At 51.5% G+C, this 19199-nt stretch overlaps 1 protein-coding gene across 2 annotated transcripts in view; it reads left to right on the top strand.

Annotated features, from left to right (window-relative positions):
* Positions 1–785: 785 nt before the first annotated feature.
* The window catches only part of MIB2 (mindbomb E3 ubiquitin protein ligase 2), a 50524-nt gene continuing 32110 nt past the window's right edge, over positions 786–19199 (top strand). The window contains exons 1-2 of one of the 2 annotated variants that reach the window (XM_036747358.1): positions 786–1009; positions 9005–9082. The gene's annotated coding sequence lies outside the window, so the exon portion shown is untranslated. The remainder of the gene's footprint in view (positions 1010–9004; positions 9083–19199) is intronic. The other variant, XM_036747356.1, reaches the window with a different exon arrangement.

The following is a 19199-nucleotide window of genomic DNA, read 5'->3' as shown; positions in this document are numbered from 1 at the left end:
CCTTAAAGCTAGCCGGTGCCTTCCCTCAGAGATTATCTCCTCTTTATCCTGTCTCCATCACGTTTGCACCTTTGTTTGCATGTTGTCTCTTGCCTTGGATCATGAACTCCTTGAGATCGGGACTGGTTTTTTTCCCTTTCTTTGTTATTTCCAGCACTTAGCGCAATGCGGGGCACATAGTAGGTGCTTGCTTGTTGATATGACTTATGAAGTCATATGAAGTCTTATGAAGACTCTCCCCCAAGACATAGGAAGGTACAAGTACCCATGCTTATGAAATCACAGTTCCTTGAAGCATCACATATTTATAATGATTACTATCTAGTGCGGTGGAATGAGTTCCAGTCCCAACCTTGTGAATGCTCCTCAGGGACTCAGATGCCTCATCTGTAAAATGGCCACTGGAAGCTCCCAGCTAGCAGACAGCGTTTCATTGTTTGTATTTGCATCCCCAGGGGCTAGCTCAGTGCCCAGCACCAGGTAGACAGAAGCGTCAGGAATGCTTGTGGATTGATGGAAGAAGCTTTACCATCCCCTGGGGCTCAGGCGCTGCGGCTCTTCCTCTATGCGCCGCCAGGAGGCGCTATGGTGCCGCACTCTGAGCCCCGCCCCCGCCCCCGGCCCCGCCTCCGCGGCCACCGCCGCTGCCCAGCCTCTAGCCTCGCAGGCAGCAGCGCCCGAGGGGTCCTGGCTCCCGGCTCCCGCGGGGCCTCCTGGGAGTTGTGGTCCGGCTCTCGCCCCCTGGGGTTGCGCGCTAGTGTAGCGCGCACTACGACTCCCGGCAGCCCCCGCGGCGGCCCCTGGAAACTGAAGCTGCCCGTCGGGGCGGCGCTGGCAGGCGGCGGCGGGCAGGCAGTGACCCCGCTAGCCCTGACCGACGGACGCACGGACGGACGCACGGACCGGCAGAGCCGCTCTGCGACTGAGCCTCGGAGCGAGCCCGGCGGGCGGGCCAACCGCCGAGCCGAGCCGGGCTCCGGGAAGGGCCCCCGCCCGAGACCGAGCACAGGTCAGAGCCTCTCTTCTGGCCAGGGGGGCGGGCGGGGCGACCGCGAACCGAAACTTTGGGGCGGGGGGCGGGGCCGCGGAGGGGGCGGGGCCACGGAGGGGGAGGGGAACCACCAAGGGAGGGGGAGGGGCCGAGCGAGGGGAGGCTGGAGAGGGCTGGGGGAGGGCCAAGGGATGTGGAAGGGGGAGGGGGGGAACCACCAACAGAGGGGGAGGGGAGAAGGGGGAACCATCGAGACAGGGGGAGGGGGAGAGATGAGGTGACTACAATGATGGGGGAGGGGATCAGAGAGAAGGGGGAGGGGGAGAAGAGGGCATCACTGAGCGATGAGGGGGAGGGGGAGAGATGAGGGGCCTGCAGAGTGATGTGGAGAGGGGACCAAAGGAGGATGGGGAGGGGCAGAAGGCACGTCACTGAGGGATGAGGGAAGGGGGAGAGATAATAGGAGTACAGAGTGATATGGGGAGGGGATCAGAGGGAGGGAGGGGAGAGATGAGAACAGAGTGATATGGGGAGAGGATCAGAGGTGGGGAGGAGAAATGAGTACAGAGTGATATGGGGAGGGGGATCAGAGAGGGGAGAGATGAGAACAGAGTGATATGGGGAGGGAGGAGAGATGAGTACAGAGTGATATGGGGAGGGGATCAGAAGGGGGAGAGGAGAGATGAGTACAGAGTGATATGAGGAGAGATGAATACAGAGTGATATGGGGAGGGAGGAGAGATGAGTACAGAGTGATACGGGGAGGGGATCAGGGGGAGGGAGGGGAGAGATGAGTACAGAGTGATATGGGGAGGGGATCAGAGGGAGGGAGGGGAGAGATGAATATAGAGTGATATGGGGAGAGATGAATACAGAGTGATATGGGGAGGGGATCAGAGGGAGGGAGGGGAGAGATGAATACAGAGTGATATGGGGAGGGAGGAGAGATGAGTACAGAGTGATATGGGGAGGGGATCAGAGGGGGAGAGGAGAGATGAGTACAGAGTGATATGGGGAGGGGATCAGGGGGAGGGAGGGGAGAGATGAATACAGAGTGATATGGGGAGAGATGAATACAGGGTGATATGGGGAGGGAGGAGAGATGAGTACAGAGTGATATGGGGAGGGGATCAGAGGGAGGGAGGGGAGAGATGAATATAGAGTGATATGGGGAGAGATGAATACAGAGTGATATGGGGAGGGGGATCAGAGAGGGGAGAGATGAGAACAGAGTGATATGGGGAGGGAGGAGAGATGAATACAGAGTGATATGGGGAGGGAGGAGAGATGAGTACAGAGTGATATGGGGAGGGGATCAGAGGGAGGGAGGGGAGAGATGAATACAGAGTGATATGGGGAGAGATGAATACAGAGTGATATGGGGAGGGAGGAGAGATGAGTACAGAGTGATATGGGGAGGGGATTAGAGAGGGGAGAGGGGAGAGATGAGTACAGAGTGATATGGGGAGGGAGGAGAGATGAGTACAGAGTGATATGGGGAGGGGATCAGGGGGAGGGAGGGGAGAGATGAGTACAGAGTGATATGGGGAGGGGATCAGAGGGAGGGAGGGGAGAGATGAATACAGAGTGATATGAGGAGAGATGAATACAGAGTGATATGGGGAGGGAGGAGAGATGAGTACAGAGTGATATGGGGAGGGGATCAGGGGGAGGGAGGGGAGAGATGAGTACAGAGTGATATGGGGAGGGGATTAGAGAGGGGAGAGGGGAGAGATAAGTACAGAGTGATATGGGGAGGGAGGAGAGATGAGTACAGAGTGATATGGGGAGGGGATCAGAGGGAGGGAGGGGAGAGATGAATACAGAGTGATATGGGGAGGGAGGAGAGATGAGTACAGAGTGATATGGGGAGGGGACCAAAGAAGGATCGGGGAGGAGGATAGGGGGGACCACAGAGGGATGAGGAAGAAGAGAAGGGAGACCATGGAGGGATGGGGAAGGGGAAGAAGGGAGGACCACAGAGATAGGGTAGGATGAAAGGGGGGGCCTGAAGTGGAAGAAAAGAGAATCCCTGAGGGGTGGGGTGAAGGATGAAAGAAGAGGGGGCATGACAGAGCGTTCAGGGAAGGGAACCATTGAGAGATGGGGCTGGGGAGAAAGGAGAGGAGGCAGAACAGAGCTGCCACTGGAGCTTGGAGCTTCCTCCTCCTGGGTGATCTTGCTTTGCTCCTTCCAGCGAGGGCAGGCAACCCAACATCTGGGATGGTTGAGAAGAGTTTTTGTTCAGGTTCGGGTTGTACCAGATGGCCTTTCAGGTCCCTTCCAAACCCGCTTGATTCCAGGAGGAGGAGGAAGAGTGACCAGAAAGGGGTGGGGGGTCATAGTGCACATTTGCATCGAGCTTTAAGGTTTACAAAGTGTTTGCCTCATGGTCACTGTGAGGTGGCTCCTAAGCATTGCTTCCCCATTTTACCGGTGAGGAAGTGAGGCCCAGAAGTTAGCGACTCGGGTCACACATTCAGTGTCAGAGATGGGCACTAGGCTTCAGTGCTCTCTCAGGGGTCACAGAGAGAGGAGGGGAGGAAGAGGAGGAGCGCAGAGCGGGGTTTGGGGAGACGGATCCCGAGCTATAGAAGCTGGGTGAGGGTGAGAGGGTGGGCTTTTCTCTGGCCTCATTCTATATCTCCAGTGACTCTCTTAATCTTTTTTATCTCTTAATCATTTCATGCCCTGCCTATGGGATACCCTCCAGTCTAGGTTGTTGTGACACTGTGCGTGTTCTTTGTCTCAGTCTCTCCCTTGGTGTCTCTGTCTCTCTGTCTTTCTCTACCTCTCTCTGTCTCAGTCTCACTCTCTTGTCATCTCTCTGTTTCTCTGTCTCTGTGTATCTCTCTGGGTCTCTTGGTCTTTCTCTTAGTATCTCTGTTTCTCTGTCTCTCTGTCTCTGCTTCTCTCTATCTCTGTCTCTGTCAGTCTCTCTTTTGGTGTCTCTGTCTCTTTCTCTTTCAGTCTCTTGGTCTCCCTGTCTGTCTCTCTCGGTCTTTCTCTTGGTATCTGTTTGTCTCTCTGTGTCTTTCTCTTTCTCTGTCTTGGTCTCTCTCTGTTTCTCTGTCTCTGTCTCTCAGTCTCTTTTGGTGTCTGTCTCTCTGTCTCTCTTTCTCTGTCTCTCTTTCTCTCTGTCTTTCAGTCTCTTGGTCTGCCTGTCTCTCTCGGTCTTTCTCTTGGTATCTGTTTGTCTCTGTGTCTTTCTCTTTCTCTCTCTCTGTCTCTCTGTCTTGGTCTCTTTCTGTTTCTGTCTGTCTCTCGGTCTCTCTCTTGGTCTCTTTTGGTATCTGTGTCTATATCTGTCTATCTCTCTTTCTCTTTCTCTGTCTCTCTGTCTCTCTGTCTTGGTCTCTCTCTGTTTCTCTATCTTTCTCTCAGTCTCTCTTTTGGTGTCTCTGTCTCTCTTTCTGTCTCTCTCAGTCTCTTGGTCTCCCTGTCTGTCTCTCTCAGTCTTTCTCTTGGTATCTGTCTCTCTGTGTCTTTCTCTTTCTCTCTCTTGGTCTCTCTCTGTTTCTCTATCTCTGTCTCTCTGTCTCTCTTTCTCTGTCTCTCTTTCTCTCTGTCTTTCAGTCTCTTGGTCTCCCTGTCTGTCTCTCTCGGTCTTTCTCTTGGTATCTGTTTGTCTCTGTGTCTTTTTCTTTCTCTTTCTCTTTCTCTGTCTCTCTGTCTTGGTCTCTTTCTGTTTCTGTCTGTCTCTCGGTCTCTCTCTTGGTCTCTTTTGGTATCTGTGTCTATATCTGTCTCTCTATCTCTCTGTCTCTTTCTCTGTCTTGGTCTCTCTCTGTTTCTCTATCTTTCTCTCAGTCTCTCTTTTGGTGTCTCTGTCTCTCTTCCTGTCTCTCTCAGTCTCTTGGTCTCCCTGTCTGTCTCTCTTGGTCTTTCTCATGGTATCTGTCTTTCTGTGTCTTTCTTTTTCTCTATCTCTGTCTCTCTCTCTCTCTGTTTCCATCTCTCTCAGTTTTTCTCCTGCCTAACGGTGCCCTCTCAGTTTGGTTTGATCGCTTAGTATCTAGGTCATGCCCACTGACTTTGGGTGTCCCCCTGAGCCCCATTCTGTATGGCCTGCCCTTCCCCCTCTACATTGTTTCACCTGGTGATCCTGTCCGCTCCCGGGGGTTCAGTTAGCATCTTTGCAGACTGTTCCGATCTTCGTAACCGGCCCTGGTCTCTCTTCTGAGCTCCAGTCTGCCTTTTGGACATCCTGAACCAAATGTCTCATTTCTTGTCATCGTTCAGTAATTCTCAGTCGTATCTGACTCTGTGACCTTGTTTGGGGTTTTTTGGCAGAGACGCTGGAGTGGTTTGTCATTTCTTTCTCTAGCTCTTTTTACACATGAGGAAACTGAGGCAGACAGGGTAAAGTGACTTTCCCAGGGTCACACAGCACATAAGTGTCTGAGGCTGGATTTGAACCCAGGAATGAGTCTTCCTGACTCCAGACCTGGCACTCTATGCACTGTGGCGTCCCCTAGCTGTGATGTGAATGTTCTCTAGGCATCTCAAACTCAACCTAGCCAACCCAGGACTCGCCATTTTCCTTCCTGAGCCTTTCCGTCTTCCTAACTTTCCTGTTAGTGTTGAGGGCACAGCCCAGGCTCCTAGCCCCCACATCATCCCCAGTATCTCTCTATCTTTCACCTCTCGTGGCCGTGGCCAGTCATTGCCAAGCCCTGTGGTTCTGCCTTGTGACACTGAGGCCAGCCCGGTGCACACACTCACATCTGCTGCTGGGCCGGCCAGTCTGGCCACTGCTCTGCTAGCAGAGGGAGCTTCCTGAAGGGCAGGTCTGACCACATCACACCCCTCCGCAGTCAACTCTAGTCACCCCGCTATGTCCCGGCCTCTTCCCCTGCCCAGCTAGCATCACCAGCTCCTGTTACCTCCAGGGGCTAAGATTAATTCCTCTTTGGCTTTAAAAGCCCTTCATTACCTGGCCCCTTCCTACACCTTCCTTCCCTCCACACCCTCTGGGATCTAGTGACTGATCCCCTGGCTTTCCTATCTCCAGGCATTTGCCCTGGCTGTGCCCCATCCCTGGAACTCTCTCTCTCTTGCCTTCCCTGGCTTCCTTCAAGGCTCAGCTAACCTCCTGTCTTCTGGAAGGAACATTTCCTGATTCTCCTTTATCTTAATCTCTCTGAGACTGTCTCCGATTTATCTCATCTTTTCTCTTGTTTGTGCAGAGTTGCTGGCTTGTTGTCTCCTCCACCAGACTGTGAGCTCCTTGAAAGCCAGGACTGTCTTTTGCCCTTTTTGGTATCCCTGGTGCCTAGCCCATGGCCAGGCACATAGTAGGTGGCTTCATTTATCCAGTCTGACCTCTGCTCAGCTATCAAAGAGACTGTTCTCAAGTGTGGATCTGTGTCTTGCCCCTGCCCTCCTTCAGTGAACTTCAGTGGCTCCCTATTCCTACCCCCTCCCCCCCCGCCCCGAGATAAAGGGCTTTGAAGCCCTTGCCTTCTTCCTGCATTCTCTGATTCAGCCACACTGAGTGTTCCTCATACATCCCACTCTGCCTGCCATCTCCAATGTCTTTTCCAGCCCCCAGCCACCAGTACTGCCTTTCCTTCCTCTGCTTTGTCTCTGTTTTGTGTGGATGCATGTCATTTCCCCTATTAGCACATAGTAGGGGTTTAACAAATGCTTGTTGCCTGACTAGGGAAGCTTGTCTCTGTCCCCTTTGCCTCTTGCCCTCTTCCTCCCTGGATTGGGGCTCAGCGGTTCCTAGGGAGCTGCCCCTTCTCACATGGCTTGTGGGTCCTTAGTTCTCAGGCCTACCTTTGTTTTCTTGGCTAACTTTGACTTGGTGGGCCACGATTGCTTTGTGTGGGAATGTTCTACCCAAGAATGCCCATGCCCCAGGGGAGAAAGGGTAGGACCTACTGGGGCATGTGGAGCACCCTGAGAACTAAGAAGGAATAGGACTGCTCAGAGCCAGCCCTGCTACCCTTATGGGAAAAGGCAGGCGCTGAGCCCGAGCCCTTGGGGGCCAGGATCAGTATGCCCTCCTGGCACCTTTGCCACCTCAGGCTCTCTGCAAACCTTAGAATCCTTTTCCCAGCCCCACATAGGACAGTCTGACTGAGGCCAGGGACTGGCCAAGAGAGTGACAGTGGAAATGCCAGTCACTGACCCTCCGTGGGACACCCCAGGCCTAGCCACAGAACCAAGCAGTCCTAGGTTCCAGGCAATTTAGCACCTACTTGGGGATACAAACATAGGAGAAACAATTCTACCCTCAAGAAACTTAGGCCCTCCCCTCCCCCAATTCCAAATGTGGTAATGACATTAACATTGAAGTCATTTCTGGAAGCATCTTCTTACCCCTCCATATTCACTCCTTTTTTGTAACGGTTAAACAAAAACTCAGTAAAAATGAGCACATCCGAGTCAGCCAATAAGCATTGATTAAGCACCTACTGTTTGCAGGCCTCTGTGCCAAGCACTGGGGATGCAGAGTAAGGCAGAAGACAGTCCCTGCCTTCAAGGGGCTTACAGTCTAATGGGGGAAGAGAATGCAAGGAAAGAAGCAGGATGAAATGACTGCCCTGGTGGCCTCCTTCCGTAGAGGCTCTGGGAGGAGCTGTCTGGTGCCCATCTTGTACCCCCTCCATTCTGAGGGAAAGAGGGACTGGCCTAGAAGTGATCCAGTGGGGGACCACTTAGACTTCTGCGCCCTCCACCCAAACCCTCCGTTTTCCTAGGTGGGATGACACAGCCGCTGTATACTGCCAAGCCCAAGAAGGGAGCTGGCTGGATCTGTAATTTCATTGGAATAGGGAAGATCCTAGCGAGGAGACTCCCTCTACCCATGTGGCTCAGCACCGTCTGCATCTTGAATGCTTATGAGACTTGCCAAGGGTCTCACAGCCAGTGTGGATCAGACCAAAGGCAGGCCTCCTCTATCCAGCTGCTGCTCCTTACAGATAAGGCAATAGGAAATCATGGGAGGAGTGAGAGAGCCTGGGAGAATGTGGAGCAGGAGGAGGCCCCTGCTCTAAGCCTTCAAGAACCTATGCCCGGGAGGAAGTGCATTCCCCTCATTCCTGATCTCCCCGCTGTGACCCAGCACCCCTTAGTCTCTGTGAGATCTTGTCTTCTTGGCCGGAATCGAGCTTCTTGCCTCATTGTTCATTCTTGACGTTCTGGCTCATGCTTGATAGGGGTTCACCAGAATTGTTCTTGCCCTCTGCATCTGGAGGGCAAGGCTTCCTGTAGCAGGACGTTGTCTCAGAAAACCTTCCACAGGAAGGTAATCATTTTAAATAGCCCATTACATCATCTGGCCCTTCCTTCTAGGCAAACTATGTTTGCTACTTTGGGGAGACCACTTTCTGGGTGTTCTGCATGCCTTTGTCTGTGTCCAGAATTCGAGGCCCTGTTGACTGTTTTAGCCTGGAGTAGGGACATTCCCCCGTTTTAATTTGCTTTCAAATTTTATGGTGGTGTTCACTCATTTCAGTCGTGTTCAACTCTTTGTGACCCCATTTGGGGTTTTCTTGGCAAAGATACTGGAGTAGTTTACCATTTTCTTCTCCAGCTCATTTTACAGATGAGGAAACTGAGGCAAACAGGGTTAAATGACTTGCTGAGGGTCACACAGCTTAGTGTCTGAGGCAAGATTTGAACTCAGGAAGTTGAGTCTTCCCGACTCCAGTTGATGCACTATAGCGCCACCTACTGGCCCTTGCTTTAAACACATGTTCAGTTTTAAAATAATTATTATAAACACCTGTGTCCCTTGAACTTTCCCAGGGGTGGGGGTGGGGAGTAGTGATTACAGAGAGTTATAGGACCCAGACCTTGCCTCCCAGGAGTTCCCAATGGAGTTAGAGAAGTCAGTGTCAAGTACTGGGACCTGAGGATAGCCTAAAAGCGGGAGGGCGTGTAGGTGATTGACTGGCCATCGGCTGTCGGGTGTGTTCGGGCCGCAGCCCCCGACTTTCCTGCCCTTCCATTGAACTGATGCCTCGCTGTCTTTGTTTGCCTTGGCTGCCGATCCCGTAGGAAGCCTTGTTTGCTGACCTGCCTCGTGAGCTGGGAAGCCAAAGGAACAGAATCAGGAGAAGTTGCATTGAGGTTAAGGTAAGTCCTATTCACCTGTGTGCCCGAGTCCAAGCTACTGTTCCTTTTTCCCCCCACTCCCCACCCCGGAAGTTGTGACTGAGACCAGAATGGCCACAAGTGGAGTGTTCCAGATGGCTATTTCTATGAACCATTAGCTGCTGGGCAAGACGATAACTTGAAGCATCTGTGGTGATTAAAAAAAAAGCTCTATGATTTATTTGTGACTTGGTGATCGTAATAGTGCCATGCGTGTGAAACAATCTGTATTGCACAATTTGAGGAGCCGGGCTCTCTATTTACAGGAAAGATAATTAGGAAGTGCTATGTTGGCAGTTAGTTTCCTTTGTGGCTTTGAGAATGGGGTTTTAAATGGACGGGCATGATTGCTTGTGTATTTACATCTGCCAAATGGTTCTGAAGCTACTTTGGTAGAGCCCTGGACCTGGAGTCAGGAGGCCTGCCTTGGAATCCCATTTCAGACACTAGCTGTGTAAACCAAGTCACTTCAATTGCGCAGGCCCCAGTTTTGTCCTTGCTAAAATAGGAATTCTAATACTTAAATCCACTCCTGCAGGATTATTGTGAAGAAACTGCTTTGCAAGCCATAAAATGCTACATCAATCAACAGTCAAGCATTTATTAAGCACCTACTGTATTATGTTCTAGGAGCTGGGTTAGGCACTGGGGATACACAAGGCCCCTGCTGGCAGGGGGCCAGAAGGGAACAATACCCAGCCGTCCAAGTAAATGGTACTTTCTTGTGGGGTACTACTAGTAGCTGGGATGGGGGAGGTGGAATCAGGAAGGGCCTGGATGTAGCCCTTGAGCTCAGCTTTGAAGGCAGCCAAGGATTCTTAAGAGGCCATGAAGTTCAGCATGGGAGACAGCTGGGCAAAAAAAAAAAAAAAAAAGCTTGAGATGTGTTTAAAAAAAAAAAGGTAGCAAGTCAGCCAGTTTGATTGGAACCTAGAGTGTGTGAAGGGGAAGTGTGTGTAATAAGCCTGGAAAGGTAACCCAGAGCCAGCCTCAGTTTAAGTGCCAAACTGAGGAGTTTGTGTTTTATCTAAGAATCACTAGAGCTTATGGGATAGGAGAGTATTGTATTCACATCTATGCTCTTTGCAGTTGGTTGTATGTAGAGAATGGATTGGCAAGGAGAGAGATTTGAGGCTGGATGCCAGTTGGGGGTTCTTGCATGATCCAGGTGAGAAGGCCTCACCAGCCTCAATCAGTGTGTGCCATGTAAATGGAGAGAAAGGGACCAGGACAAGACTGTGGGGTAAATGAGAATTTGGCCTCAGTGTGGGAGGGAGGAGGGAGGGAAGAGTGAGGATCCAAGCTTTCACATCTGGCAGGAAGGAAGGGCAGTGCCCTGAACAGTGAGGGAAGTAGGGGAGAGGAGTAGGATTTGGGGGTGGGAGAGATAAGGAGTTCTGTTTGGACATGAGTTTAGTTTGAGGTGCCCACAGGCTATTCATTGAATGGATATTAGAGAGAGACTGAGACTAGGTCTGGATCTGTACATGTGGGTGTCCTCTGCAGAGAGATGGCAACTGAGGAGATCATTGAGAAAGGGCCCCTAGAGAGAAGAGGGCCCAGGGCACAATCTTGGGGTATAGACACACAGAGAGAAGGATATGGGGCATGATTCAGGAAAACCCAGAGAAGTGGGAGTATCCAGGAAGTCATCAGTAGCATTATGTGCTACAGAGAGGTCAAGAAGGATGGGGACTGACAAAAGACCACTGTATTTGTCAGTTAATAGATTATCAGAACTTAGAAAAGTTTTTTTTTTTCCTTTTTTTGGCACTGCAATTGGGGTCATGTGACTTGCCAAGGTCACACAGCTAGTACCTGTGTCAAGTGTCTGAGGCCGGATTTGAACTCAGGTCCTCCTGGACTCCAGGGCTGGTGCTCTACTCACTGCACCACCTAGCTGCCCCTAGAAAAGTTATAGTTGAGTGGCTGGGTGGGAAGCCAGATTGCAAGAAGTTGAGGAATGAATGAAGGGGGCCATTAGTGTAGATGACTTGCTCTAGGAGTTTGACTAGGAAAGGAAGAAAAGACTTAGAATGATATCCTGAGGGAATGGTAGAGTCAGAGGGGTTTTCTTTTTTTAAGGCTAGAGAGAATCTGGATCCTGGAAAAGAGGCAAAGATTGGGAGAGACTAAAGATTAGAGAAGGGGATGATAGTGGGGGTAGTCTGCTGAAGGAGGTAGAGAGGGATGAGATCAAGGGGTTGGCCTTGGTGAGTGTATCCATAAGCCTTCCTGACATTGGAGAGCCCTGCTGGCATTTACTGTCTTGTGCCACACAGCTTGGCATCCATTATTTATTATGTTTCATGTGTGATAGCCTTAGCCTCCCAATGAGACTTTAAACCCCTTGACTCCATCTACTTTTGTGTATCTTCTATGGGGATATGGTGAGTACAGAGCTGAGGACACAGCAGGTATTAATCAGAACCTCCCCATCTCCCTCCCGTTTATTTTTTTGTTTTTCTGGACCTATGACTCCATGGAGGGAGCTCCAAGAGTGCCCTCTGCCAGGGCAGTTCAGTGCCCTCCCTGCAGCTTCTAGCCGTAGAGAGTGGCCCCAGGCACTGAGAGGTTAAGGGGCTTGCCAAGGCTACAGAGCCAGTTTGTGTCATTGACCCTGGGTCTTCCAGACTTGGAGGCTGGCTTTCTTTTCATTCCATTACTCTGCCTCTTTCTAGTCCTTTCTCTTCTCTGGTTTGAGGTGATCTTCTTCCCTAAGCCAGGGGCCCTTGGAAGAAGAGTTGGCCCCTAGGGAGCCACAGATGAAAAACAACATGGCCCCTGTCCTTGAGCAGCCTGGGGTTTGACAGGAAGGATAGAAGAGTCTGCAAGGTAAATGGGATTAAGGCAAGGAAGAGGCCTGGGTACCAAAGCTGAGGCCATTTCCATGGTGATGAGCTTTTCCTGGATGGACCTATGATGAGAGTGAGCAGAGGCTTCTGGGAGGAAGGCAGATGTCCTGGGCTTCCTTGCGAGGGTCCTCATTTGTGAGTCCTAAGAAGTGGCTTTCCTAGTGGAGTGGTGGTGACTTGTTAGTTGGGCCCTGCTTGGACCAAAGCAAAGCTATAGCAGACAGGTCTTCCTAGGGTCTGGGCACCTTGGTAGGAGAAGCACATTGAACCAGTATATGATGAGTTCTAAAACATTAAAAGTTGGTGAATAGAAATGCCAGCCATTCAAAGAACTGGAAATTGAGAGGATGCCCATCAATTGGGGAATGCTTGAACAAATTGTTGAATAAATTGTGATATATGAATGTAATGGAATACTCTTGTTCTATAAAAAATAATGAGCAGGCGGACTGCAGAAAAAGCTGAAAAGACTTGTATGAACTGATGCTGAGTGAAGTGAGCAGAACCAGGAGAACATTGTACACAGTTACAGCCGCATTGTGCAGTGACCAATTTTGATAGACTTAGCTCTTCTCAGCAATGCAAGGTTCTAAGACAACTCCAAAAGGCTCATGATGGAAAATGATATTAACATTCAGAGAAAGAACTACGGAGACTGAATGCAGATCGAAGCATACTATTTGCTCTCTCTCTTTTTTTGTTTTCTTTTGTTCTTTCTTGTAGTTCATCCCATTCGTTCTAATTCTTCTTTACAACAAGACTAATGTGAAAATATGTTTAATGTGAATGTCTATGGAGAGCCTGTATCAGATTGCATGCCATCTTGGGGAGGGGACGGAGGGGGAGAAAATTTAAAACTCAAAAGTTTGTAGAACTCAATGTTGAAAACAAAAAATAAATACATTAAAAAAAAATGCCAACCATTAAGGAAAAAGTGGGCTGTCACCTCCCTCCTTTCCAAGAGATGCTGGGATCTGCACTGATTAGCCACCCCTTGCTCTCTGCTGTGAACTCCAGGTTGCCCAGGCATGAAAATTGGTCCCACCTCTAAGAGGGAATATGTAAGTAGATGCTGGTTGGGCATCATGGACCCCTTGGTTGTTATTTTTTTTTTTTGGAGGCAATCTGGGTTAAGTGACTTGCCCAAAGTCACACAGCTAGTAAGTGTTTGAGGTCTAATTTGAACTTGAGTCCTCCTGTCTTCAGGACCTGTGCTCTATCCACTTCACCATCGAGCTGCCCCCATAACCCCTTGGTTATTGCTCCTCCATTCTCTTGCCTCACCTGCTCTACCCTTTTAGTCCCCACAGGGCCTTCCTAAGTCCTGATGGCCTGTCAATCAGCCCGCATTTATTAAGCACCTACTGTGTGCCAGGCCCTGAGCTAAGCCTGGCTAGAATTACCACCCAGCTGGTCTGCCTTGCCCTTCAGTGCTTTCATGCTTGTTGCTACTTGTCCTTCTTCTTGAAGAGGACAGTGACATCGGGGCGGTGATACCATGACATGCAAGTGAATTGGATTGAAGTGAGGCAGGGCTGTGCAGTCACCAGCCTCACTTTCCCCCCCAGAGTTATCTGGGTCCAGTGACCAGATATCAACCTGGATGACTGGAGATGGCTCAGGATGGAGTGGGAGGCCTTGGCCTTCTCAGGCCAAGGTCTTTAAAGGAGTCTCAGTTTTCCCATTCAATGATTAAGGCTAGGTAGGAAATGAAGCAAAGAATGGCCTCTTTAAAATTAAAAAAAAATAGATCTGGGAGGGGAAGACCTTCAGGGTTTGTGGTTCTCCCCAGACTCCTGTCCCACTCACCACCTGCCCTGCCCTGGTTTTCCTGGACATTTGACTCTAATGCTTTTGAATTCCTGCCCCCGGGCCTGGTTCCTGACCCACAGACTAGCCTGCCACACCCGGTGTGCTGTGCTGAGGAGGAAGCCCAGGGGAGAGAGGAGAAGGGCCCTGACTTCATCTGGAGAGCTCCTGGAGCTCGGCATCTCTTGTCCCTTGGTTTTCATCACCCCGACCTCAGCTGGTCCTCTCATCTTTATGATGCGCTTGTGTTTCCCCATGTCCTCACATGTGAATTTCCCCTGGCCCAACCCTTGTCCCTTTGGTTCTCATTTGCAGCTTAAACTGTCTCCTCTCTAAAGGCGGCTTCTGACTCTAAATTGCCAGCTCTAACTTCCCTCCCAGCCTCTCCTCTAGCTGCACATAGGCCACTGCCCCAAATTCAGCCTGTCTGTATCACCTCGAGCTGATCAGTCACCAGATTCTGCCCACTCATCTTCCTACTGTCTTCCCACAGACACTGCCCTAACCTTGTGCCTAGGTTCCCAGATACAGCCGCTTATCTGCCATCTTTACCTCCTGTCTCATCCCTTCCTGTGCATTTTGCCCAAGCTGCAGGATTAATCCCCCTAAAGGACATCTCTGATCTGATCACTTTCTCACTAAAGGATTTAGGGATTCCTGTTGCTTCTTAGATCCAACCCCTATTTGTTAGCCTGACCTTCAAGGCTGTGACCAGCTTATCTCTCCAACCTTATCGCCTTTCTGCTCCCATAGCCCTGCCCCACCCACCCCCATGTGGATTTCCCTTTTATCTGTTTGCTGCTGTTATTCTTTGTGCCTGGAATGCCTCCCTCCCCTCTGCTCATCTCTTTATCTTATCTCCTTCTGAAAGACTTGACCCTCCTCTTTTCCAAGGAGCCTTTCCTGACTCATGCCAGGCTCCTGGCCTTTGGACTGGGCTCTTCCAGATTGGCTTATAATTTGGATTCGTCATGGATGTGCCCTTCTTTCCTGTTAGACTATCTGTTTTGCCTTCCCTGCCCAGTGGCACTTAGGGGGTCCTCTCCCCTGATCCCCTGGCAGTGTGGTAGAAGGAAAGGGGGGGCACAAAGCCAGGAGCCGGGAGATCTGGGGTTTGGTACCAGCTCGGACACTTTAAGCAAGCTGTTTCTTCTCTCTTGGCCTCAATTTCCTTATCATAAAATGGGAAAATCAAATGACTGGGTGAACTGTGGGGTCTCTTCAAGCTCTGTGAGCCTCTGCTGAAATGTCTCTGGGACCTTCTCAGTCTGGAGGCCGTAAATAGGTCAAAGGGGATATGGGAGGTGCTGAAAGGCCTGTGTTCTCAGCCAATGCCTGGCTCTGCTAAAAGAGGGTTTTTTTCTGAGGGAGCGGCTAGTAATGGGAAACCCCCCCCTCCATACACAGAAGAGATAATGTAGTGTTGCCCCCTACAGTGTAGAAGTACTGTGATAACTTTCACGTGGTCTTTAAAGAGGGAAGCTGTGCATGATGGCGCATCCTGGTGTGATCCATGAGGTTTTTCTGTCCCTTTGGAGGAAGACGTGTCTAATGATGTGTTCTTGCTGGTGAAGCAGCCCCCTCCCATAAGGCCGAACTCATGCTGGTGGCTGAGCATGACCCAGCAGGAGGGCGATGGACGCTTTTGTATGGCCAGGGCTTCCTTCCAAGATGCCTTAAGATGTCCCTTAGGAACCCAGCCTCCCTTGGCCATCTCCTCCAGGAGGGCCAGGCGAGGGTGGCAGGAGTCAGGGCCACCAAGCTGGGTGAGGGGAAACTATGCCAGTGCTTGACACCCAAAGACTTCGAGGGTTCATGGCCTGCTAGGCCTGTGCCTAACTGTTGCCTACATGATTCCCTCTTCCCACATCGTGGCCTAGTGTTTGCTCTGGGTTGGCACAGTGAACTGGGACTGGAGTCTAGAAGACCTGAGTTCAAAGCCAAATGCCTCGGACACTTACTAGCTGAGTGACCCTGGGCCAATCACTTAACCTCTGTCTCAGTTTCCTCACCTGTAAAGTGGGATTAATAATAGCCCTTACTTCCCAGGGTTGTTGTGATGATCAAATGAGGTAATATTTGTAAAGTGTATCACAAAACTTAAAGCTAGAGAAATGCCAGTTAAGCTTCTGTAGTAGCTGTGATCATGTAGCCTCGTAAACTGCCACTTGTTTAGAGCCATGGAGTATGAGAATGCATGAGGATTTTATTCAGCTCAGCAGGGCAGCTGGCCCTGCATCTCCTTCAAAGCTGTGCTCTGGGAAACTCTCCACTCAGTCAGCCAGCAAACATTCATTGAGTACCTACTGTGTGCCAGGCTCTGGGACTCCCAAAGCAAAAGTGAATAGGCCCTGCCTTCAGGGAGCTTAGATGCTCATTCCAGCCCTGCCCTTGCCTACCTCCTTCATTTGAGCCTTCTTGGCCACAAGGAGAGAGGAGGGCACCCTCAACTCCCCCCACGCTCTCCAGCCAGAGTCCCCTTTAGATTCCCCTGGGCTTGGCAGCACGGCCCCTTTATGCCTGGGTCAGATGCCTGGTGCCCGAGGCCACCCTCTGGCCTGGGCCTGTTTCCAGCTGTTGTTGGGGATGAATGGTCTGCCCTGCCACACCCTTTTTGTCTGAGTCTGGCCCTGTTGCTCTGCTGCACATTTTGTTCTTCTGCCTTGACCCTTGCTTAAGTACCAGCTGCCTTTGTCCTCTGGCACCTGTGGCAGCCCCTGCCCACCCACCTGCCTGCCTCCCATGAACTTCCCAACTCTATCTTGGTTTGTTCTGGGCAGATAGGATGGCATAGAGGCTCCCTTTCCCCAAAGTGGGCTGGCATCTGAGTGGTCTTTTTTTGGGGGGGGGGCGGCAATAAGGTAGGGTAGAAGGGGAGTAATTTATTTTCAGACCTGAAATTAAAGCCATCTTGATGAGTCTAAGCAAGCAGAGCTGGGCACTATATGGAAAGCAGGCCTGCGGCACCAATGGTAAGGCCTGCAGGGCTTGTTTTCTGGCTTCAGGATTAGGGCTGTCTTTCTGGCCTGACTTGCCAAAACCTTTTTTCAGGCCTGGGCTGTGACTTGGCCACCATCTGGTGCTATGAGAACGACCGAGCAATCCAAACGGGTACTGGGAGAGAGCCCAGCAGCCTGGTTGTAATGGAAGCGTAATTATCTGTGCCTAAGATGAAGGCAGCCGTTGGCTCCCAGCTGGGCTGAAAACTGCAGACACCTGATCCCCACTAGGGGCCAGAGCCTGGGCAGCTTTGGGAAGACCAGCTGGACTGAACGAAGTAGACACGGCCCATAAGCCCCTATTTCACCAGCTTTAACTGGTGGATTTGGGAGTAACTGGGGAAGGCGTCCATTAACAGAAACCAGAGCTGTTTATTTTTGATTGGGCAGGGGGTGTGGGGGGCACTCCTTGAAGGTTGTGGTTGCCTCCCATGTGAGACATCAGGATGAGGGGATGGGACGATTGGCAAGGTCTCCTTGGATTAACTAACTCCAATGTCATCTTCTTGTCTGGTTTTATTTAGAAGGCTGGCTTGCTCAAAATACTTGGTGTTTGTCCACAACAGATACCCTGGTACAGAGGGCAGGCTCGAGTTACTGAGCCTCTGGGAAGTGGCAAGGGTCCCTGGCTGGGGTCTGCTTGTCTCTGCCTGCAGGGGCCTGAGCCAGAGATCCCGGCTTCTCTACTTGTAGTGACCGTGCCATTCAGAGGCCACATTTCTGTTCTCCATTAGTGTCTTATATCTCCCTCTAAGGTTCTGCTTCTAATCATTGTCCCCTCTATGCTTCCCTAGATGTCACGGACTGCCTGGGTCTGGTCTTTGGGATCTTTGTAGCTTGTAGGAACTCCATCCCCTGCTCCTTTCAAGACTAGGGAGAAGGCTCCCCTGTTTCCTTACCTGTCCCTTAAAGGCTGGACTCTGTGCTTCCAGGCCCCAGGAGATGCCCCAGAGTTGGTCATGGTTGTCTGCCCTGTACAGCTATTCAGCATTGCTGAAGTTGGATGGGAAAGCTGAGTCAGAGCAAACTAACGGATGGCGTGTCATTTGTCAGGGATGGTGGAGTGAGCACAGTTGCTACAAGGATGGACGCCCAGCTGTGGGCCTGCAGGGATTAACCTGCTAGGCTACATGGGAAAGGAGAGGAGCCAGAGATGGAGGTGACACAGTGGTTCCTCTCAATTTTGGAAAGGCTGGTGGGCTGGCGAAGCCCTGTCGATCGGCTCCTAAGCCACTCAGGGAGGTGGCTGGTGCTGCAGCGGAGGGGCCGAGCCTCTGGATAGTTCCTAGATGTGGGGGGGAGAGCCAGGAAGAGGGAGCTCTCTCCCTCTTGGGCTCAGGGCAGCAGAGAGCCCAGGGGCTTTGTCTTGGCCTGAACAAATGCCACATAGTGTGTTGCCAGAGACTGGCCACTGGGTACATACACAGTAAGGGAAGAGAATGTTTGCCCAGTAGATTGCCTGTGACACTGAGTTCTCTGGAATATCTCGTGTCCCCCTAGGCAAACGGCTCTGTAGTTTTCAGGAGAGGCAGCTGGGGAGGATGGCAGAGCCTTGGCCTGGGAGCAGGGGGAAGCTGCACCAATGCTCACCGGCTCTGGGCCCATGACTTTACCACTTCGTCTCTGAACCTCAGTGTTCAGATGGGGCATCTGACAACAGGATGGTAAAGCCTCAGTCCTCTCTTCCCTGAGGGGTTGTAGCGGATGCATGGACAGCGAAGCTTCAGGTGCCTGCTAGACACTGGCATCCGGCCCCCCAGGAGAGATTGGAGGCAGTGAGGAGGGCAGCATGTAAAGTCAGCCCCACCCCAGCGCCTCAGGACTCCTCAGGTAGAAACGGCATTTCTGGGACTCAGCTGCCAGTCTCATGCAGCAGGCGAGGTCTTTCTCAGTCACTTCCTGTGGGCCTAGCCCTGTGCCAAGGTGTGTGGGGGAGATACTTAGAGAAGACATGGCCCTTCTTTCAGACACTTTACAGTCTAGCTGTGTCTAAGGAGAGAACACCCACGGAAAAGAGATTGCTAGACCATTTGATAGACACTTAAAGGAGAGAGTGAGTGGGCAGCAGAGAATTCTGAGTGAGGTAGACTGACCCTGAGCCAGCATGCGGAGGGTGAGGAAGATCTGGTGAAGCCCAGGGGAGAGGGCCTGCCAGGAAGGGGGCACAGCATGAGCAAAGGCCCAGGGGGTGGAAAGAGAGCAGACAGCCTCTGCTGGAACAGGGAGCAGTGTGGTGGAGTCCCCTTCAGTGCCAAGTAGAGGAGGCTGAGTTTATGCCATAGGCTGCAGGCTGTCCCAAAGAGCATTTCTTGAGCAGGGGAGCGGCATGCTGAGAGCTGTGGGGGAGGCTCTCCTTATATCTGGCTGCAGGAGAGATTAGAGGAGGGAGATTGGACCCTGAGCCCTGACTCTGAGGAGCTTGCCAGCCATCCCAGC

This window comes from Trichosurus vulpecula, chromosome 2, assembly GCF_011100635.1.
Source record: "Trichosurus vulpecula isolate mTriVul1 chromosome 2, mTriVul1.pri, whole genome shotgun sequence".
Lineage (NCBI taxonomy): Eukaryota > Metazoa > Chordata > Mammalia > Diprotodontia > Phalangeridae > Trichosurus > Trichosurus vulpecula.
Note: the sequence above shows the minus strand (reverse complement) of the source record. Positions and strands in the feature narration are given on the sequence as shown.